The following is a 19,792-nucleotide window of genomic DNA, read 5'->3' as shown; positions in this document are numbered from 1 at the left end:
GGAATAACAGTTAGTAGAAAGCTGGACAACAAAAGCAAAACCGAAAGAGGAGTTAGACAAGAAAGATACTTTCATCCCAAGCAATCAGTTCTCAGTGGGTGACACAGACACATAAATAAATGAATTGTAGGAAAGGACCATCGTTCACTATAGGCCCAGAGTGGGAAACGCAGCGAAAGAGTCCTTTCAACTGTTCCTCACTGAATTCACTTATCCACAAACCTCGACAAAAGGGAAGAAAAAAGGAAGAGTGTTGTAAAGAGTTCTTTGTCTTGTGATTGCAAATTTGTTTTCAAAAGGAATTCATTTCCATTCAATTTTCCAGTTTCATTCCATTTCTTTATTCCTTCCTTTCCATGAACCAGCTAATGGGTTAGTGGGGAATCCAAGCCCAACCAGAGGGACTCCTGGACACTGTCTCTGCACCTTCCAATGACCCAGGTCCCCCTCCAATTGAAGATGCTCCTACAAATCTGTCTCATTATACCAGTTATTGTCACTTGACCTAACATCACCTTTGGTGGGTCAACATCAGATCTCTTTAATTTGTCAAGATAAAGGTCTTTATAAAATATGTTTGGGGATTATGTTAAGTGAAAGTGGACAGTGATGGTGCTATTGTGGTGAGTACAGCTGCTTTCCAAACAGGTGACCTGGGTTTGATTCCCGGCAATGGCAAGTTATGACTTTGACATTGAGCAATTAGAAAACCCAAAGGAATTTGATCGGGAAGACAATATATACAGCTGTCATTCCAAGACAGTAACATGCTAAGCAGGAGCAGACAGAGGGTGTCTGGACTAAACTAGTTACATGCTGCTTTCTCTCACACCTCCCTCCCTCTAATCCCACAGAAATGACTCTGGCTGTGCTCCATCTCTGGGGGAGGTTTGCCCGCAGGGAGAGGGAGCTGCATGTTGATTGGATGAACTGGGACTTGGGTGGAGAGGGCGCCTTTGAGTGACAGACATGGGGGTATTTCAAACAGGTTCCGGCTGCAACTGTTTCTTTCACCATGTGCACAGAGCAGGGAGTCTGTATCTTTGTGGTTCTGTCTGTGTGCGTGTGAGTGTGTGGGGAGTGTTTGGATCTCAATCCTAGTTTGACCATTTAATACCCCCATTCCCTCCCCAAACCAGCCCCTCCTAAAGAAAGCCCCTGGAGCAGGGTATGTCCCCAATGGGAAAGAGGGAGTGTGAGAGACCATTGAGGGAGCTGTGCCCAACCTGAATGGAGAGTATCACCACTTTAATCCCATCATGTCTTTCCTCAAACTCATGTTTGTCTCTCTCTGAGCTTTCTTCTTTTCTCTGTTTCTATCTCTCTCACATTCCACATCTACCTCTCAACTTCTTTCTCTCTCACACTATCTCTCTCTTTCTTAATGACGGCCTTTCTTTTTGCCTTTTTCTCTCTGACTTCTTTCAACTTTGTGAATTTTTTTCCCACTCTCTTGCTTTCTTTCTTCTTGTTTTGCTTTCTCTCTCTCTTTCTTTCTTTCTTTCATTCCCGATTTCTTTCTTTCAATCCTGAAACTGCAGCCCTCCCACCCCAATTTTACATACCCCACCCGGGCAAGTTTTGCAGGAGCACCTCCCCCTTCCATGGCTCCTGTCTAATTGCCCTCTCCTGTGTGTCTTCATCTCCTCTGAACTGCCCATTCTGTGCTTCCTCCATTACACACCCACTGTATATAAGAGATCCGCTGTGTCTCCAGCCATCCATAATACTCTCCACGTCATGTCTCAGCCCCTGGGATGAATGACAAAGGGAGCAAGTGCAGAGACTATAATCTGTCTTATCCTGTCTGCTGTAATGTCAGAGACTTATATAGCACAGAAACAGACCCTTCGGGCCAAACTGTCCACACTAACCATCTTCCATAACAAAAAAACAGTCTCAACTGCCTGTGCTTGGTCCGTATCCCTCTAAAAATTTCATATTCGTGTACTTATCCAAATGTACATCTTGGAAAGGCAAATCCAGGCAGGACTTATACACTTAATGGTAAGGTCCTGGAAAGTATTGCTGAACAAAGATACCTTGGAGTTCAGGTTCACAGTTCCTTGAAAGTGGAGTCACAGGTCGACAAGATAGTGAATAAAGGCTTTCATTTATTGGTCAGAGCATCCAGTCTAGGAGTTGAGGTGTCAGGTTGCGGCAATGCAGGACATTGATTTGGCCACTTTTGGAATACTGCATTCAATTCTGTTTTCCTTGCTACAGGAAAGATATTGTGAAACTTGAAATGGTTCAGGAAAGATTTATAAGGACGTTGCCAAGGTTGAAGAGTCTGAGCTCCAGGGAGAGGCTGAATATGCTGGGGCTGTTTACCCTGCAGCTTCGGAGGCAAAGGGGTAACCTTGTAAAGGTTCATAAAATCATGATGGGCATGGATAGGTTAAAATAAGAGGACATTGGCTTAAGGCGAGAGGGGAAAGATTAAAAACGGAACTAATGGGCAACTCTTTCACACAGCGGGTGGTGTGTATATGGAACGAGTTGCCAGAGGAAGTGGAGGATGCTGGTACAATTACAACACGTAAAAGGCATCTGTAAATGGTTATATGAATTGGAAGAGTTTTGAGGAATATGGGCCAATTGCTTCCAAATGGGGCAAGATTTATTTAGGCTATCTAATTGGCATAGGCGAAGTGGACCAAAAGGTTTGGTTTTGTGCTGTACATCTTGATGACTCTCTGCCTTTTAAACATTGTAACTGTACCTGCATTCATCATTTTCTCTGTTTCTATCTCTCTCACATTCCACATCTACCTCTCAATCTCTTTCTGTCTCTCTCTTTCTTACTCCTTTCTTGTTGCCTTTTTCTCTCTGACTTCTTCTTTCAACTTTGTGGATTTTTTTCCCACTCTCTTGCTTTCTTTCTTCTTGTTTTGCTTTCTCTCTCTCTCTCTCTTTCTTTCCTTCCCGATTTCTGTCTTTCAATCCTGAAACTGCAGCCCTCCCACCCCAATTTTAAACACCCCACCGAGGCAAGTTTTGCAGTCTCACAAACATTCCAACACACAATCCAATCTCTGTGTAAAAAAGTTGCCCCTAATGTTCTTTTTAATATCTTTCTCCTCTCACGTTTTAATATGATCCCCCCCCTCCCCCGTTTTGATATTCCCCCATCTGAGGGAAAAGACCTTGTGATTTACCTTCTCTATGCACCTCATGGTTGTACAAACCTCAATAAGGTCAACACTCCATCCCCAATGTTCCCAGTGAGAAAAGTCCTAGAATTTCTATTTTTATATCTCAAACCCTCCATTCCCAGCACAATTTTGGTAATCTTTACTGAGCTCTCACCAGTTTAATCCTTCCTGAACAGCCCAATCAGAATTGCACACATTAATCCAGAAGAGGCCTCCCTCACACTCTGTTAAACCTCAGGATAACATCCCAACTGATATATTCAATCGTTTGAGCAACGAAGGCAAGCATGCTAAACACGTTAACCACCCTATCTACCTAGAATGCACATTTCAAACAATGACGTACCTGAACCCCTCGGCCTCTCTATTCTACAACACTGACGAGGGCCCTACCATTAAGCCCTATCCTTGTTTGTTTTACCAAAATGCAATCCCTTACACATTTCCAAATTAAACTCCAAATGAAACTCCTAAATCCATTGACCCAATTGATCAAGATCTCTTTGTAATCTAAGGTAACATTTTTCATTGACCACTTCACCACCAATTGGACAAACAAAAGTGGATCCAATACCGATCCCTGTACCATGCAGAGCCTTGTCAAAGGTTTTGCTGAAGTTAAGTAAACAAAGTCTACTCCTCTGCCCACTTCAAACTTTCTGGTCACTTCTTAAAAAAATGCACTCAAATTTGTAAGGCATGGATTTCCTCACACAAAATCACGCTAATCATCGTTATTTAATCCCTGTCCTCAATATGCATATAAATCCTATCTTTCAGAATCACTTCCAACAACTTAACAACCACCAAAGTCAGACTCATAGGTCTATAGTTCCCTGGCTTCTTCTTACATCCCTTCTTAAACAATGGCACAATATTAGCCACCCTCCAGTCCAGTGGTATTTCATCTGTGTTTATAGATTATATAAATATTTCTGCTGGGGGCTGCTCAATTTCCCCCCTAACGTCCCACCATGTCCTGGGAAACATTTGATCAGGTCTTGGAGATTTATCTACCTTAAGCACTTTCTCTTCTTCAATGTAGTTCCTGTTTCCTAAACATTGATATTTATTTCCCAGCATGGTCTCGCTTCCATTCCTTTCTCCACAGTAAAAAACTGATGCAAAATATTAATCTTCTGAGGTTTAACACAAAGATAACCTTATTAATCTTTAAGGGATCTTGCTCTCTCTGGAGTTACTGTCTGGCTCTTAATGTCTTTGTAGAATCTTTTTGTATTATCCTGAACATTATCAGCCAGGGCTATCACATATCACTTTTTGCCCTCCTGATTTCTTTCTAAGAATGCCCAATACTCTTTCCAGTTTTCAAGCCCAATTATCTGTATCTAATATATGATACTTTTTTATTCTTGACTAGAACTTCAATACCTTTGTTCATCTATTATTTCCTCATCTTACCATCCTTGCCTTTCACTCTAACAGGAGCAACATGCTCTGAGCTCTCCTTACCACACATATCTAAATGGCGCCAGATTAGGAAAACTAAACTCCCCTGCTATTACAACATTAAAATTCTGACATACATCTCAACATATTTTCTTTTCGATTCCCCTCTGAGTACTGGGAAGCCTATAGTCCAATCCCATCAAGGTGATTATCCCTTTCTTATTTCTCATTTCAAACCACAGATTTTCACTGACTGGTCCCCCAGTAATAGCTATACTAAGGACAGTAGTAATTGAATATCTGTGATTCCATGTCTAAACGCCCTAAACTCTTCAGTTTGAATCCAGTCTGTAGTTCACTCCCCAGTATTGGTTAATCAATTGTGAAACACATCATACCGCTTGACGATACTCCTCTCTGTAACTCAATCTCTGGTACCTGTTACTCTGTATACTAACCACCATCCTCTCTTCCTCAATAAAAATGCTACTCCCCCTCCTCTCTTGCCTCTCTTTCTATAACATCTAAAACCCAGAACATTGAGCAGCCTTTCTTGTCCTTGCCTCAGCTACATTTCTGTAATCGCTCTAACAGGCGAGTTCTATATTGCCACACATACCCTGAGTTCATCAGCCTTATCTGCATAGAAATAAATGCAGTTTAATTCTTCAGAGTTCCTTTGGGCTCTGAATTGCTATTGTCTACCTTTTCCAGTTTACTTGCTCTTTTCTGATTCAGAACCATCCTCATCTTTCTGTTCATTTGCACTGTTATATAGGAAAGCCCAACCCTCCCCCCCACCCAAAACAAAGGGCTCACAGCCTCTCGAAATACAACCGACCAGAATATAGGTCACTCCCCAGTTCAGGTGAAACCTTCCCTTTTTGAACAGGCCTTTTTCTGTCCCAGACGTGATCCGAAAGATCCTAGAAACATAATCCCTGCACATTGCCCCACCTCTTCAGGCATTGATTTATCTGCCCTGTTCTTCTCTCATTTTACATTGGGACTGGAAGTAAACCAGAGGTTACAACTTGTGATGTTCTGTTTCTTAACCTTTTACCCAAGCTTTTATACTCATTCTGCAAAGCCCTAACCCTTTCCCTGACAATGTCATTCACTCCAATGTATTCACCGGTTTCCCACTCTCCCATTTGACAATATCCCTCAAATCTTTTGATATGTCCTTCACCCTGGCAACAGAAAAACAACATACCATCCTAGGTTGACACCTACTGCAGCTAAATTTCTTCTCTATGCCCCTGAGGATAGTCCCCTGCAATAATTGTTCCATTTAATTCTTCGTAAACCCATTTAACATTAGATTCATTCATCATGCCCAAGATCTGACTAGTACTTGTTTTCCTCTGAGCGACTTTCTCTTTCAACAGTAAACAAAATTGAGTATCTGTTGGAGAGAGAAATAAGTGTCGGAGACTTCTGAACGATCCTCTTTTATCTTTCCGGACAGTCAATCATCTGTCTCTAAATCTACTTGTCATCACTCTCAGTTTGCCCTGTATGCCCTCAGTATTATTAGTCTGAAAAAGAAACTCTCAGGAGCACCTTATATATAAAAATAAATTACCTTTCCTTTACTATACATTTAATATGAATCATGTAAAATAGTTGAGAAAAAAATTAAACATGAAATATTAAAATGAATTCAAACACTGAACTGAACAAATGAAAAAAAAAGACTTGCTGAAATAATACAACAATCAGCGTTCAATTTCTGGAATAAAATAAACTTTTCAGAGCCATCCATGTGCAGGCCATCTGGAAGCTCTGTATATAAACTGTCTCTACTTCTTTGTGTTTTTTGACATAACTTTGTTTTTGTCAAAATCTATCCACCATTGATGACACGCTCACATGGATATATATATTTCCCATCTTTTCTTTACTTTTAATTAAATAATGGCACCACCAGGCACCGTCCAGTATTTCAGCACTTCACCTGTGGCTTTCCATGACACAACTGTCTCAGCAAAAAGGACCAGCAGGCTCCTCCCCACAGTCTGAAATTACTGAAGATCTGAGAATTGTTTAATGCTGGACTGTGTGATGTGAAGTCCCCAAAAACACAGCTTCCCATCCATCTCCCTACCGACATCACAGACAATAACATATTGGAGGGTCTGGACAAATTACTAACCCTGGAGAATTCCTTCAGAAGAATAAGACTCCCAGAAGCAATGACCCAATAAGTTCCATTTGTCTCGATGGGACTTGACCAGCTATGACTCACTCATAGCTGGCGGCATGTCCGAATCCATGAGGAAATGCATAGTCATCCCTGAGTACACGTGGAAGGGTAAGGACAGCAGACCAATCCCACTGTTCCTCAGTCATTGACTCAGGAGAGACACACTGACCCCACTGTGTCTCTGTCCTTTACCCAGGGAAGACCTCACTAATCCCATTGTGTCTCTGTCACTGATTCAGGAGAGACTACTCTGACCCCACTGTGTCTCTGTCACTGACCCAGGAGAGACTACACTGACCTCACTGTGTCTCTGTCACTGACCCGGGGAGACCACATTGACCCCACTGTGTCTATGTCACAGTGCAGAAACAGGCTCTTTCTCCCAACAAGTCCACACTGACCCTCTGAAGAGTATCTCACCCAGATCCATTCCCCTAACTTACTACTCTACATTTCCCCTGAGTAATACACCTAACCTTCACATTTTGAGCATTTTGGGCAATTTTGAGCATGGCCAATCCACTGAAGCTGCACATCTATGGGGCCCTCTAGTCCTGGACACCCCCACCCCAGTGAAGAGTCTCCACTGTCTTCAGTTTTCCTGCTGCTGATTTCCCTTTATCACCATCTTTTCTTTTTTACTGCGAACAGGCTTTACATGTAAAGATACCTTTGATACAGAGTGTTATCTAATTTCTTTGAGAGCAAGATGTAGATTGGCAGTTAGCTTTCCAGCAGTTTTTCTCTCTCTATGGCAGTTGCTCTCTGACCAGAATGTACTGATGAGAGCTTGAAGGGGGCATGAAAAAGCTTTAGCGGGTAGGATTAAGGAAAACACTAAGGCATTTACACTAATGTGAGTAATAAGAGGATGACCAGAGTGAGTGTAAGGCTGATCAGTGTTAGAGGCATAGATGGAATGAATAATCAGAGATTTTTTTTCCCCAGGGCAGAAATAGTTATTACAAGGTGGCATAATTTTAGGGCGACTAGAGGAAGGTTTAGGGGAATGTCAGAGGTCGGTTCTTTACACAGAGAGTGGTGGGCAAATGAAATGCACTGCCGGTGATTGTAGTCAATTCAGATAGATTAGGGACATTAAAGTAAATCTTGGATAAGCACATGGATGACAGTAAACTTAAGGGTATGAAGGTTAGTATGATCTTGGAGTAGGTTAAAAGGTCAGCAAAACATCAAGGGCCAAAGGGCCTGTACAGTGCTGTACTGTTCAATGTTCTATTTGTCTATGAGTATAACTTTCTCTACCACTTTGCCTTCAGATTTTATTCATTACATCATCCCAAGAGTGACTCCTTTTGCCAATACTTAGTTAAAAAGTTTCCCTCTTGCCTGAGATACACTTCTCAGTAGAATATAGACCCCAGGAAGTTTTTGTTGGAGACCATCCCAATTGCCTAAGGAACTGGAATCTACATCTCCAAAACTACTCTTTGAAACCAAACAATTAATTTCCTATTATTTGCTTTATTGCAACTTTTACTTTGCTTAGCCAATAATGAAATTATTCTTGCTTTCAGGTTTTCCTTCTTGGTTTCGTGCCTAGTTCATTACACTGACTAAATAGAAACTTTTTATTGGTCCTGTCTATGCTGTCGGTTCCTACATGGACCACCGTGCATTGATCCAACCCCTTCAAGTTCCTTTTCAGCCCTGAGCTGGTATTCCAAATTCTGGTACCTGGTCGGCAAACACCTTCACAGATTCTCACTTCTTTGCTGAAGAGAGCATTGTCAACCCTTGTTACAATGGTTCTTAGTAACAACATTTTCATATTTTCCGTTTTATTACCCCTCCACATATCACTTGACATGATTTGAATGGTTTCCTATACTACAGCACCAATTTCATTATTTAAAGCCAACCTGTAGCCCTCACTCTCAGTGAAACAAGCTGACGTAACCAGAAACCTGCCAAAAATCTGCAAAGTTTGGGATCTCCTGCCATCTGGTGACCCCTTATCTCCCTCACTTTGTGTCACATCCACATGTTCCAGGGCACTGACCAACTGAAATCCCTTAAGGATCCTAAGGGATTCCACTGCCTCCTCGTACAAAACATCTCAGTATTTACTCCCACCCTGAAATGTCACAGTGTCTGCACCTTGAGCTCCAGCTCACAAACTGTTCACTGGAGTTCTTCTGGCCACTAGTACTTTGTGCAGATGTGTTTGGCCTGGCTCAGCCTGGATTGCCTACTGCAATCATGATGCATCACAAGTCTTACCATCTTTAATGTGTTTTAATTAAGTACGTAGTCTTTTCTCTTGACAGAATTATTCTAAATTATATATAACTGATTAACTATACCACCAACTCTAATATTGGAATATAAATGATTATAGGATGATAATCAGTCAGCTGCTGTGCTGACTTAAACATGTTTTGTAAAGCATGACGGTTTTATTAAAAAAGGCACACAAATAAAAACCTGCTTTTCTTTTCTAGCTAATTTCCATAATCACCAGTTTATCTGGAATTAAGTGTGTAATGATGACTGTGAATCCATGATTGGTTGTCAGGAAAAAAATCTATCTGGTTCATTCAAGTGCTTTGAAGGAATGAAATCCTTACTTGGTCAGGCCTACATATGACTCCAGACCGACAACAATGTGATTGACTCTTAAACACCCTCTGGACAATTAGGGCTGAGCAAAAATGTTGGCCTCCCGAACGACACCCTCATCCCATGAATGAATAAGAAGAAACCACCCAGCACTCTGCAGAGAGGTGCACTCAAATATTAGGGCACAGAAGCTGACTCACCTTTTAGGAAGAAGAAAAGTTTTCCTTATTCTCATCTCAATTCATTCGCGGCGTTTAAGCTGAACTGAATTGGCTTGTTTAGCTAAGTTACCATATTTCTTAAGGATCTTGGAATCACATATAGACCAAACCAGGTTGAGGTCTTCCTTCCTGAAAGGACATTAGTGAGTCAATGGAATTTCACAATACTTACTGAAAGGATCTTTGCCATCATTTCAGAGTGTCTGTAGCCCAGCAAGCCTGTGTCAGACTGACCCAGTGATCTCTTAATGATTGAATTTCAATTGCACTTGGAGTGTAATGGTACAGAGGTAGGCCTTCAACTCATCACGTCTGTATTAGCTCCAGAAAGAGCTCCCAGCTAGTCCCATTCTCCAGCCTTATTTCTATTGACCTTTAAATTCATTGCTTTCAAATATATAGACACCTGTCTTTTGAAACCTCTGACGGAATCTGCCTCCACCCCTCTCTCAAGCAGTCAATTCCAAATCCGAACAACTCTCTGAGTAAAGAGGTTTCTCCCCATTTCACTCCGAGCAGATAAGGTCAGAAAGATAGGGTAAGAACTGCATAGACACGTAGAGGAACCTTGGGGACTACTTAGCTGGCTCTGTTCCTTGTTAGGTGACTGAGGGAGCTCCATTGTTCAATGTGCACTGGTGGTCCTGTTCTTTATTATTATCATCTTTGTTTTGATCTTCTGCTGTAGAGCACTTTGCACCTCCATGTCAAACAAACTGTGACTGCCCTTATGATGGTCCAACAGATTGTCCCTTTAGAGCCTCACTCGCAAGAATAATAGTTGATCCCGAGGGAAATGGGCTCCATTCAGATTTAGAATTGGTTGCCCTTTTAGGACAAAATGGGAGGAATTTGGAAGAATAAAATGTTTTGGAGACCAGCGTGAAGGATAGGGTGGATTGAGTTTGGCATTGCTGGTGGCCAGTGAACAGAAAGCTGCAGCTTGAACAAGCAGGCTTCTTTTGGCCAGAATTCATGAGAAAGGCAGATTGCTTGGGAAAGAACACACAGACCTAATGAACTAGATTATTATTCACGTACTATCAGTTACGCCCAATATCACAATTTTGTACTAACTGCTTTGCTGAACAAACATTTAGAGATTTTCCCATGTTTAAGTTATAATAAGACTGTATTTTGAATCACTTATTGGAGTTTGATGTTACCTATAGTGTAGAATACTCTCTCGCCTGCTGCATGCAGGAAAAAATAAAGATTGGTTTGGACAAATAATTAATTTGTCTGAATGTTGTTTCAGATCAATAAAAGACTTTCACAACTCCCAGCCCAATTGTTAATTTTGCAGAGTTGTGAGTCCATGTTTCTTTTAGTTATGTGAAAAACCTTCTGTTGGTTTTTTTGATTGCACTTCAGCACCAAGCTCCTGACTGGAGTGGGGTGAGTTGGGCAACTGAAAATACCTCCTGGTGAGCCTGCTCTAAGTCTGGATGAAATGGTTATTAATAGGTACAGGCCGCAGGCCATAGAGGTGGTCATCATCCTGACTATTTACCCCTCTTCCTCAGCTACGTTTGTGCCCAGGTACTCTTAAAGAGGGAGCACGTGGTGTCCACTAAAACACTTGATGCTTCTGTGGGTAAAAGCGCAGCTGGATACGTTTTTAAAAAGGACGTAAAATAAAATTAAAGACAGCAAGCATTTGTCTCGAGCTCAAGCATTCTTGCCAATTTAAATCAAATGAATTTTGCAAAAAGACAAAGCCTAATATTGACCAGAGAGCAAGCAAACTTATAAAATGCACTTAAAATAAATTAGAGTCTACTTGAAGAAAGAGATCATGAATGACAAGTTTTGTTATTCCAAAAAAACATTTTTATGTTCACCTCTTAACCTTCTCTGCTTGAAGGTGAAAAAGCCCAATTTCTCTAATCTTTCCTTTATCTTTCCTGGTATCATTTTAGTAAATCTCCTGTGGACTCTCTCCATGGCTTATTTCTTAAATAAGTCATCCATTCTGACCTTCCCCAACATTTCATCCAAGTAAAATTGTCATCACACTTGCTTTTTTTTGTCTGTGTTTATTTGTTTTCCTTAAAAAAAGACAGATCATGTCATGGATGAAGAAGTCAAACTATGGACAGGGATTTGATTCCAGCTACCAGTTTCTTGATGCTCTCTTCATAGCGAGACATGGAATTGTTGATCTCAATTCAGTTACTGCTTTTGTAAGTATTTAAATAACTTTTGGAAGAAAAACATTTTCCAGTCATCAAAATTAATCTAAATGAATATGACTAGGAATGCATTAACTCCTACACTAGAGATCAGGGAGGGAACTAATAGGATGACCATGCTGATTTTCATTCTTTTATGACTGTGATATAAACCTAATCTCGCATTCAAGAATTATCCATTAACCTACAAAATCCATGAGGTCAATTGGTGCAGACTTCTAAACCAGGAGAAGGAGCCTCAGCAAAGATGGTAAAGATTGGAATTTCAACAGCGAATGCACTGTTTTAATGTAAAACCTTCACTTAATTGTTTAATTATATTGATCCATGACTGTATCCTAATTGTGCCCAACTAAACAAAAAGAGGTTTGTTTTCAGAGATTAATGGCTGGAAACAGTGTAATTTCAAAGAGTCAAACTTCAGAATATAATCTCATTGTCTAAGCTCTGCAGTTTTCTTTTTTTATATTTTCATTCATGGGATGTGGGTGTCACTGTTTAGGTCAGTGCATATAGACATTTCTGATTGCAACTGAGAACATTATTTGTGTTGTCTTCCTGAAATGCTGTAGAATGCGCAGGAATGACCAGGAACAAAATGCTGGAGGAATTCCACAATTCCAGCAGCAACAGTGGAGAGAATAGCAGAGTTGACGTTTCAAGCTCAATAGCTTTCTTGTGGAACTCAATATCTTTTTTTTCCTCAGTGTAAAAATATACATGCATTTATTCTGAACAACTGTAACAAATGATCACAAAACTGTTCACCATACCTACTGTACAAAGATGACAAAACACAAAATTTGCCAGCACTTGGCCCATATCCCTCTAAACCCTTTTGTGTACCTATAGCCATCCAGATGTCTTTTAAACGTTGCAATTGCATCAGCCTCCACTACGTCCTCTGGCATCTCATTCCACACACGCACTACCCTCTGCATGAAAAAATTGCCCCGTAGGTCCCTTTTATATCTTCCCCCTCTTACCTTAAACTTATAACTTCTAATTCTGGACTCTCCCAACCAAGGGGACTATAGAATTACCCTATCCATGCATCTCATGATTTTATAAACCTCTACAAGGTCACCCTCTCAGCATCCGATGTTCCAGGGAAAACAGCCCCAGCCCATTCAGCCTTGGCATTGTTTTCCCGATTGTTGATGTCGATGTTTCACTTTTTCATGCTGGCTTTTATAATGTCTTTATTTTTCTTCTGTTTTTCGCCTATTTTCCTCTTGCCTTCTTTAAGCTGGGAGTAGAAGATTTGTTTTGGCAGGCATTAGTCTTTCATCTGAATAACATGACCGCCCCATCTTAGTTGGTTCTTGAATGACGTAGACTTCAATGCTTGTTGGTTTTGCTTCATTCAGCACCCTATCTTCCCAGCTGACATTTAAGATGTTTCAAAGGCAGCGTTGGAGGAACTTTTCAAGTGCCTTCAGATGCCATTGATATGTTGTCCAAGGTTCTGATGCATACAGGGGTGTTGGGATCACCATTGCTTTGTATACTAACATTTTAGTGTCTGTCCAAATGTCACAATCTTTTTTGGAGACGTCCAAAAGCTGTTCAAGCGCATTTAAGGTGATGATGGATCTCGTCATTAAGGTTGATATTGGAGGAGGCTTCGAAGATATGGAAAGTGGTTCACGTTTTCCAGGGTTAGTTCACCAAGTTGAATGGATGATTCTATCCAATTTGTCTCAGTTGCTGATGGTTGATAGATGATATGATATGTATGCATGGTTAAAGGCAGTCAGAATCTGTTGCAGGTGTTTTTCTGAGAGAGCTGCAACACTGTTGCCACCTGTATATTGGAACCTTATGAGGGAACTCATAGATATCTTGCTTTTGGACTTAAGATGGGAAAGATTGACAAGTCTGCCATCTGTTGTGTAGACAATTTTTATTGCTAGGGGTAGGTCATCCTTTATGCTGTGAATGATTATCACGATGAAGATGGCGAACAAAGTTGGGACAATCATGCATCCCTGTTTTACTCCTGATCTAACTTTAAAAGGCTCACAGGTACTGTTGCTGATCATAACTGTGGCAATCGCGCTATCATGGGGGAGTCACAGGATTTGAATGTACTTTTCACGGCATCCATAGGTGGATAGGACATCCCGTAGGAGTTCCCTTGATAGTGAGACAAAGGTTTTGGTGATGTCAATGAATGCCATAAACAAAGGTTGAAGTTGTGCACGCCATGTTTTTGTAGATGTTGCATTGTGAAGATCATGTCGATTGTTCCACGTAATGATATTTCCTGCTGTTGCTAACTAGGAAATTCTATGAAAGTTTCCACATTCAGATCAATCACCTTTTCTTTTATTGATGGTAATGATTGCTGAGTTCTCTAAAGTCTGCTGGCACCTCTTCATTTATCCAGATCTTGATGAGGAATTGATGCAGTTGACAATGAAGCAGGTTACCTCCAATTTTGCAAACCTCAGCCGGTATTCCATCGAGTCCAGTAGCCTTGATGTTTTTCAAGGTTTTGATGGCTTTCTTGACTTCTTCAATTGCTGGTATTTTGCTTAGGGAGTCGTCAACCACCTGTTTTGGAATATTGTGGATCACATTCCTGTCAAATGGGATGGTTTGATTTAGAAGATCTTCAAAGTGTGTCATCCATCGTGAATTGATGTCAGCATTGCTCTTCAGAATGATTGAACCATTGTTGCTTTTGAGAGGGTCTTGACCATGAATAGATGGGCCCAAAATAGCTCTAGGAGAAAGTGAGGTCTGCAGATGCTGAAGATTCCTGAAGAAGGGCTGATGCCCGAAACGTCGATTCTCCTGTTCCTTGGATGCTGCCTGACCTGCTGCGCTTTTCCGGCAACACATTTTCAGTCAAAATAGCTCTAGTTGTGTTGAAGAAACCTCGAGTGTCGTTGGCGTCTGCTAGTTGTTGGATTTCCTGAGCTTTTTTCTTCATCCATTGGCTTTTCAGGTTTCAGGAGCTCTTCTGGACTGTAGCCTTACATGCCTCATACTGTTTCCTTTTGGTAGCCAGTTGTTGGTCATTTTGTAAGGTGATGAAAGCTTTTCTCTTTTCATTGAAAAGTCGTTACCATTGAATCAATACTGATTTTTTTTGACTTGAATCCAATTGTTTCTTTGCAGGAAGTGACGAAATGTTCCTTCAATTGTTTCCAGTATTCTTCTACGGATGTTGGGATTTGTTGAGGCGGTTGTTCTTGAAGCTTTTGTTGGAACTTCTGCACACGGTTGATGTTTTGAAGGATATCAACATTGAATTTCTTCATCGTGTTCTGGGTTTGCTGTTTCCTTTTGGGCCGAATCTTCAATCTCCTGATGGATGAGATGAGTCAATGGTCTGTCCAGTACTTGTTGGCACCAGTAACAGCTCTTGTTATCAGTACATCTTGTTGGCCTTGAGATTGTACAATGATGTAGTCGATGAGGTGTCAATGTTTGAAGTGTGGATGCTGCAAAAAGACTTTATGATTCTTTGGCTGTTGAAACAGGGTGTTTGTAATCACCAGATTGTGTTCAGCACATTTGGTGAGGAGGAATATTCCATTGGCACTGACCTTGCCGACTCCTCCTTGCCAATTATTCCAGTCCAGAGCCTATGGTCTTTCCCGACTCTGGCACTGAAGTCTTCCAAGAGAATGATCTAATCGTTGTTGGGAACAGAGGAAAGGACATCATCAAGTTGGGAATAGAGATTCTACATTACTTCATCTTCAGCGTTCAGAGTTGGAGCATAGGTACTGATGATAGATGTAAGTTGGTTTTTGATGAGCTGAATTCGCAGAGTCATGAAACATTCATTGATTCTGAGTGGTTGCTCTGTCAGCTTCTGAACTAGGCTGTTTTGGATTGGCAAAACCTCGTCCATTGATCCTTGGATGTTCAGGATCAAGTCCTTTCCAGAAAAAAGATGTACTGATCATGCTCTTCCTTTAGTTGCTTTCTCCAGCTCTGCGGGTCTCACTCAGAACAACCATGTCAAAGTTGAATTTTTGGAATTCCCGGACAACAAAAGGCAGTTCTCCTATCTGGCCAGTCTAAGTTTGGGTAATCCATCAGAGATTATATATTCCAGGTTCCAAATTTCATACTTTCACTTCTCAATGTGTTTTGACTGCATAATGGTGATCCCTGCAGACAGGATGAGGTGAAGAAGACTACTTTTATGACACCTTTCCTAGCCCTCTCCCAGTTCAGGGTGAGCAAAGTGGATCCTAAATAGGGCTACTCAGACATGAATATTGCTACCAAACAATTTTCCTGCTTCTGTTCAAATGTTGAGCGACTTAATCAAGTATTCAGCACTTTTGTGTCGCTTCTTAGCTAGGAGCTTCCAGCCATCACATTGCCTCTTCCTGTCGCCCTCTCTCGATTGCTGAAAGACTTGAAGAAGTAGCCCACAGAGCAAAGATGCCTGTGTGTGTATTTGTTTAACGTGTACTTGATGTTGTACTCCAAGAAGCACATGATACTTCACAAATCAACCAACTGATTCCAATCGCATGAAGGCAACGACGACTGGAGCTGATGAATTTGTTGCAGCCTTCACAGCCATTGAGTTCGAAGAAACTTTGCCCGCCTGTTCCATGGTTGAGGTCTTGGTTAGATTGTTCTTTGTCAAGGACAACACCCTCCACCTTCCCACCACCATAGTTCCAGATGGTATTGCTCAGGACATCTCAAGACCACACAAGCTTCTCCACCACTACAAGGTGACAATCCACACAGATCGTGCAGGGCTGGTCTGATCCACAAACCTATGCATCTGCAGTCACTTTCCACTTCATCTGGAGGTCTAAGGTGGATCATATCTGCAGAGACACCATATACAAAACTCTGGAGAAGGGGGGAAAGAACATGCACAATGCTGCCCACATTCTAGTGGCTACCTTTGTGTGTAGCTGCATCCAGCTGTTTGTAAATCCTGAGTACATAAACACCAAATGTCTCCCTGTCCTGGTGTTATGAAGGATGGTACTGGCCTTATTGCCATGGAATACTACAAGTATTTGGACCATTCTGTATCACCTGTCCTTTGTGCAGAAATTTGCAAAGGAAAACACCTTTGACCACAAGCCTACTAGTAAGTAGTCATTATGTAGCATTTCAAGGGCCTGTAGGAAAAGGAGAGGTTGGATCCTCCGCATGATTCCTTGAACAGACTGTCCAAGTCATTTGGCAGAATTCCCTACCACCAGAACTTTCCAACAAGCACCAGCCATTGCTTGGCTGGTGGTAAGAAGAGCATAACCTACGAGATGCTTTTTGTATGCCCGGTCAGACTGCGCCACTGCATGCTTCTCTTGACGCAGCTGTGGAGAGGTAGAGAATGTCACACATCTCCTTCTGAAATGTGTCTTTGCACAGGAAGTCTGGAGAATGATGCAATGGTTTTTGTCAACATTCATTCCAAGCAGCTTCACCCTCTGCCCCAGTCTTACTACTATATCATATTTCCATGGGCAGGGAACTTACACTGTGCTCTTTTGGCCAGTGGCCCAATTGAATGGCCCAAGTCCTCTTCCTGAACCTCTCCATCTCCAACAATTATGACCGACTTAACACTGACATTCTTTACAAATCCACCGACTCCCACAGCTACCTGGATTACACCTCTTCCCACTCCACCACTTGCAAAAATGCTATCCCGTATTCCCAATTGCTCTGCCTCCGCCGTATCCGCTCCCAGGAGGACCAGTTCCACCGCAGGATACACCAGATGGCCTCCTTCTTTAAAGACGATAATTTCTCTTCCCATATGGTTGAAGGTACCCTCCAACGCATCTCATCCACGTGCCGTACCTCCGACCTCAGACCCCACCCCTCTAATGCAACAAGGACAGAACCCCCTTGGTCCTCACCTTCCACTCCACCAACCTCCACATAAACCGCATCATCCAATGACATTTCAGCCACTACAAACAGACCACACCATCAGGGACATATTTGCCTCTCCACCCCTTTCTCCTTTCTGCAAAGACCATTCCCTCCATGACCACCTGGTCAGGTCCATGCCCCCCAACAACTAACCCTCCCCTTCTGGCTCCTTCCCTTGCCATCGCAGGAATTGCAAAATCTGCACCCACACCATCCTCCCCCACCTCATTCCACCCAAGACCCCAAACGAGCTTTCCACATCCATTGAAGTTTCACCTGCATATCCACCAATGTTATTTATTACATCCATTGCTCCTGATGCGGTATCCTATACATGGGAGAGACAGGACGCCTTCTCACAGAGCGTTTTAGGGAAAATCTCCGTGACACCCAGCCCAAGCAACCCCAATGCCCTGTGGCCGAACATTTCCACTCCCCCTGTCATTCTGCCAAGGACATGCAGATCCTGAGTCTCCTCCACCGCCGCTCCCTCACCACCCGACACCTGGAGGAAAAACTCCTCATCTTCCGGCTCAGAACACTTCAACCCCATGGCATCAATATGGACTTCAACAGTTTCCTCATTTCCCTTCCCCCCACCTTACCCCAGTTTCAATCTACCAGTTCAGTACCATCATCATGACCTGTTCTCCCTGCAACTCTTCCTTCTCACCCATTCGCTCCACCCTCCTCTCCGATCCATTTCCTTCATCCCCATCTCCATCCACCTACTGTACTCTTAGCTGCCTTCTCCGCAGTCCCACCCCCACCTCCCATTTATCTCTCCACCCGGAGGCTCTCATTCCTGTTGGAGGGCTTTTGCCCGAAACGTCGATTCTCCTGCTCCTTGGATGCTGCCTGACCTGCTATGCTTTTCCAGCACCACTCTAATCTTAACTCTGATCTCCAGCATCTCCACTCCTCACTTTCGCTTTATTGCTAGATTTATTAATCCAGAGCTCAATGCAATGTTCTGGGCTCAACTCCACCAGGGTTGATTGTGGAAGCTGAGCTCATGTATTAAAAATATCTGGAGTCTAAAGATGACATGATTGTTTGAAAAACTTGACCTAGTCCTCATGTGTTATAGAAATGTACAGAATGGAAACAGACCCTTCGGTCCAACTCGCCCATACTGATCAGATATCGAAAATTAATCTTCTTCCATTTGCAAGCACTTGGCCCGTATATAACTCAATGTACCCACTCAGATATCTTTTAAGTGTTATCGCTGTGCCAGCCTCCACTTCCTCTGGCAGGTCATTCCATTCACATATTATCGTATGCATGAAAACGGTGCCCCTTACGTCTATTTTAATTCTTTCCACTCTCACCTTAAACCTATGCTGTCTAGTTCAGGACTCCCCAACCATGCAGGAAAACACCCGGATTGTGCACCCTGTCCATCCCACCTCATGATTTCTTGAACCTCTATATGGTCACCTCTCTGTTCTGACACTCCAAGGAAAATAGTCCTAGCCTCAATAGTCAGCCTCTCCCCAAAGTTCAAACTGTCCAACCCTGGCAACATCCTTTCAAATCTTATCTCAACCCTTTCACATCATCCTTCCTATAGCAGGGAAACCAGAATTGAATTAGTATTCCAAAAGTAGCCAAACTAATGTCCTGTACAGCCGCATCATGACCTGCCAACTCCAATATTCATGCAGTTTTGGTTTCATTTGTTAAAATGATATACTTGCATTGGAAATAGGTCAGAGAAAAATCATTTGATTGATTCCTGTGAAGTACGGATCCTTGTTTTAAAACTCAAGTGGCATTGGACCAGAAATATTAGCACTGATTTCTCACCACAGATAAGACCTGCTGAGATTTTCCAGTGATTTCAAATTTTTGTGTGTTCCAACATTTCTGTGTTCCTGTAATTCTAGTTGCTTGTGCTTCCCCAGTCCCAAATTGATTTTTATGTACATTAATGAGTTTGATACAAATGTTAGTTTGATTAGTAACTTGCACGCTATATGGCAATTCGTTTAGTAAGTAACAGTGACAAAAGCCTTAGACTACAGAGCAGTGCAAATGGAATTTCATCCTGAAACATGTGAGGGGGTGTATTTTGTGAGGTCTAACAAGGGAAGGGAGTACATAATGAATGGCAAGACTTCAGGAAGCACA

At 42.1% G+C, this 19,792-nt stretch overlaps 1 pseudogene; it reads left to right on the top strand.

Moving 5' to 3' along the window:
* LOC140468664 (NACHT, LRR and PYD domains-containing protein 3-like) overlaps window positions 1–19,792 on the top strand; it is a 540,472-nt pseudogene that overhangs the window by 364,821 nt on the left and 155,859 nt on the right.

This window comes from Chiloscyllium punctatum, chromosome 47 (genome assembly GCF_047496795.1).
Source record: "Chiloscyllium punctatum isolate Juve2018m chromosome 47, sChiPun1.3, whole genome shotgun sequence".
Lineage (NCBI taxonomy): Eukaryota > Metazoa > Chordata > Chondrichthyes > Orectolobiformes > Hemiscylliidae > Chiloscyllium > Chiloscyllium punctatum.
Note: the sequence above shows the minus strand (reverse complement) of the source record. Positions and strands in the feature narration are given on the sequence as shown.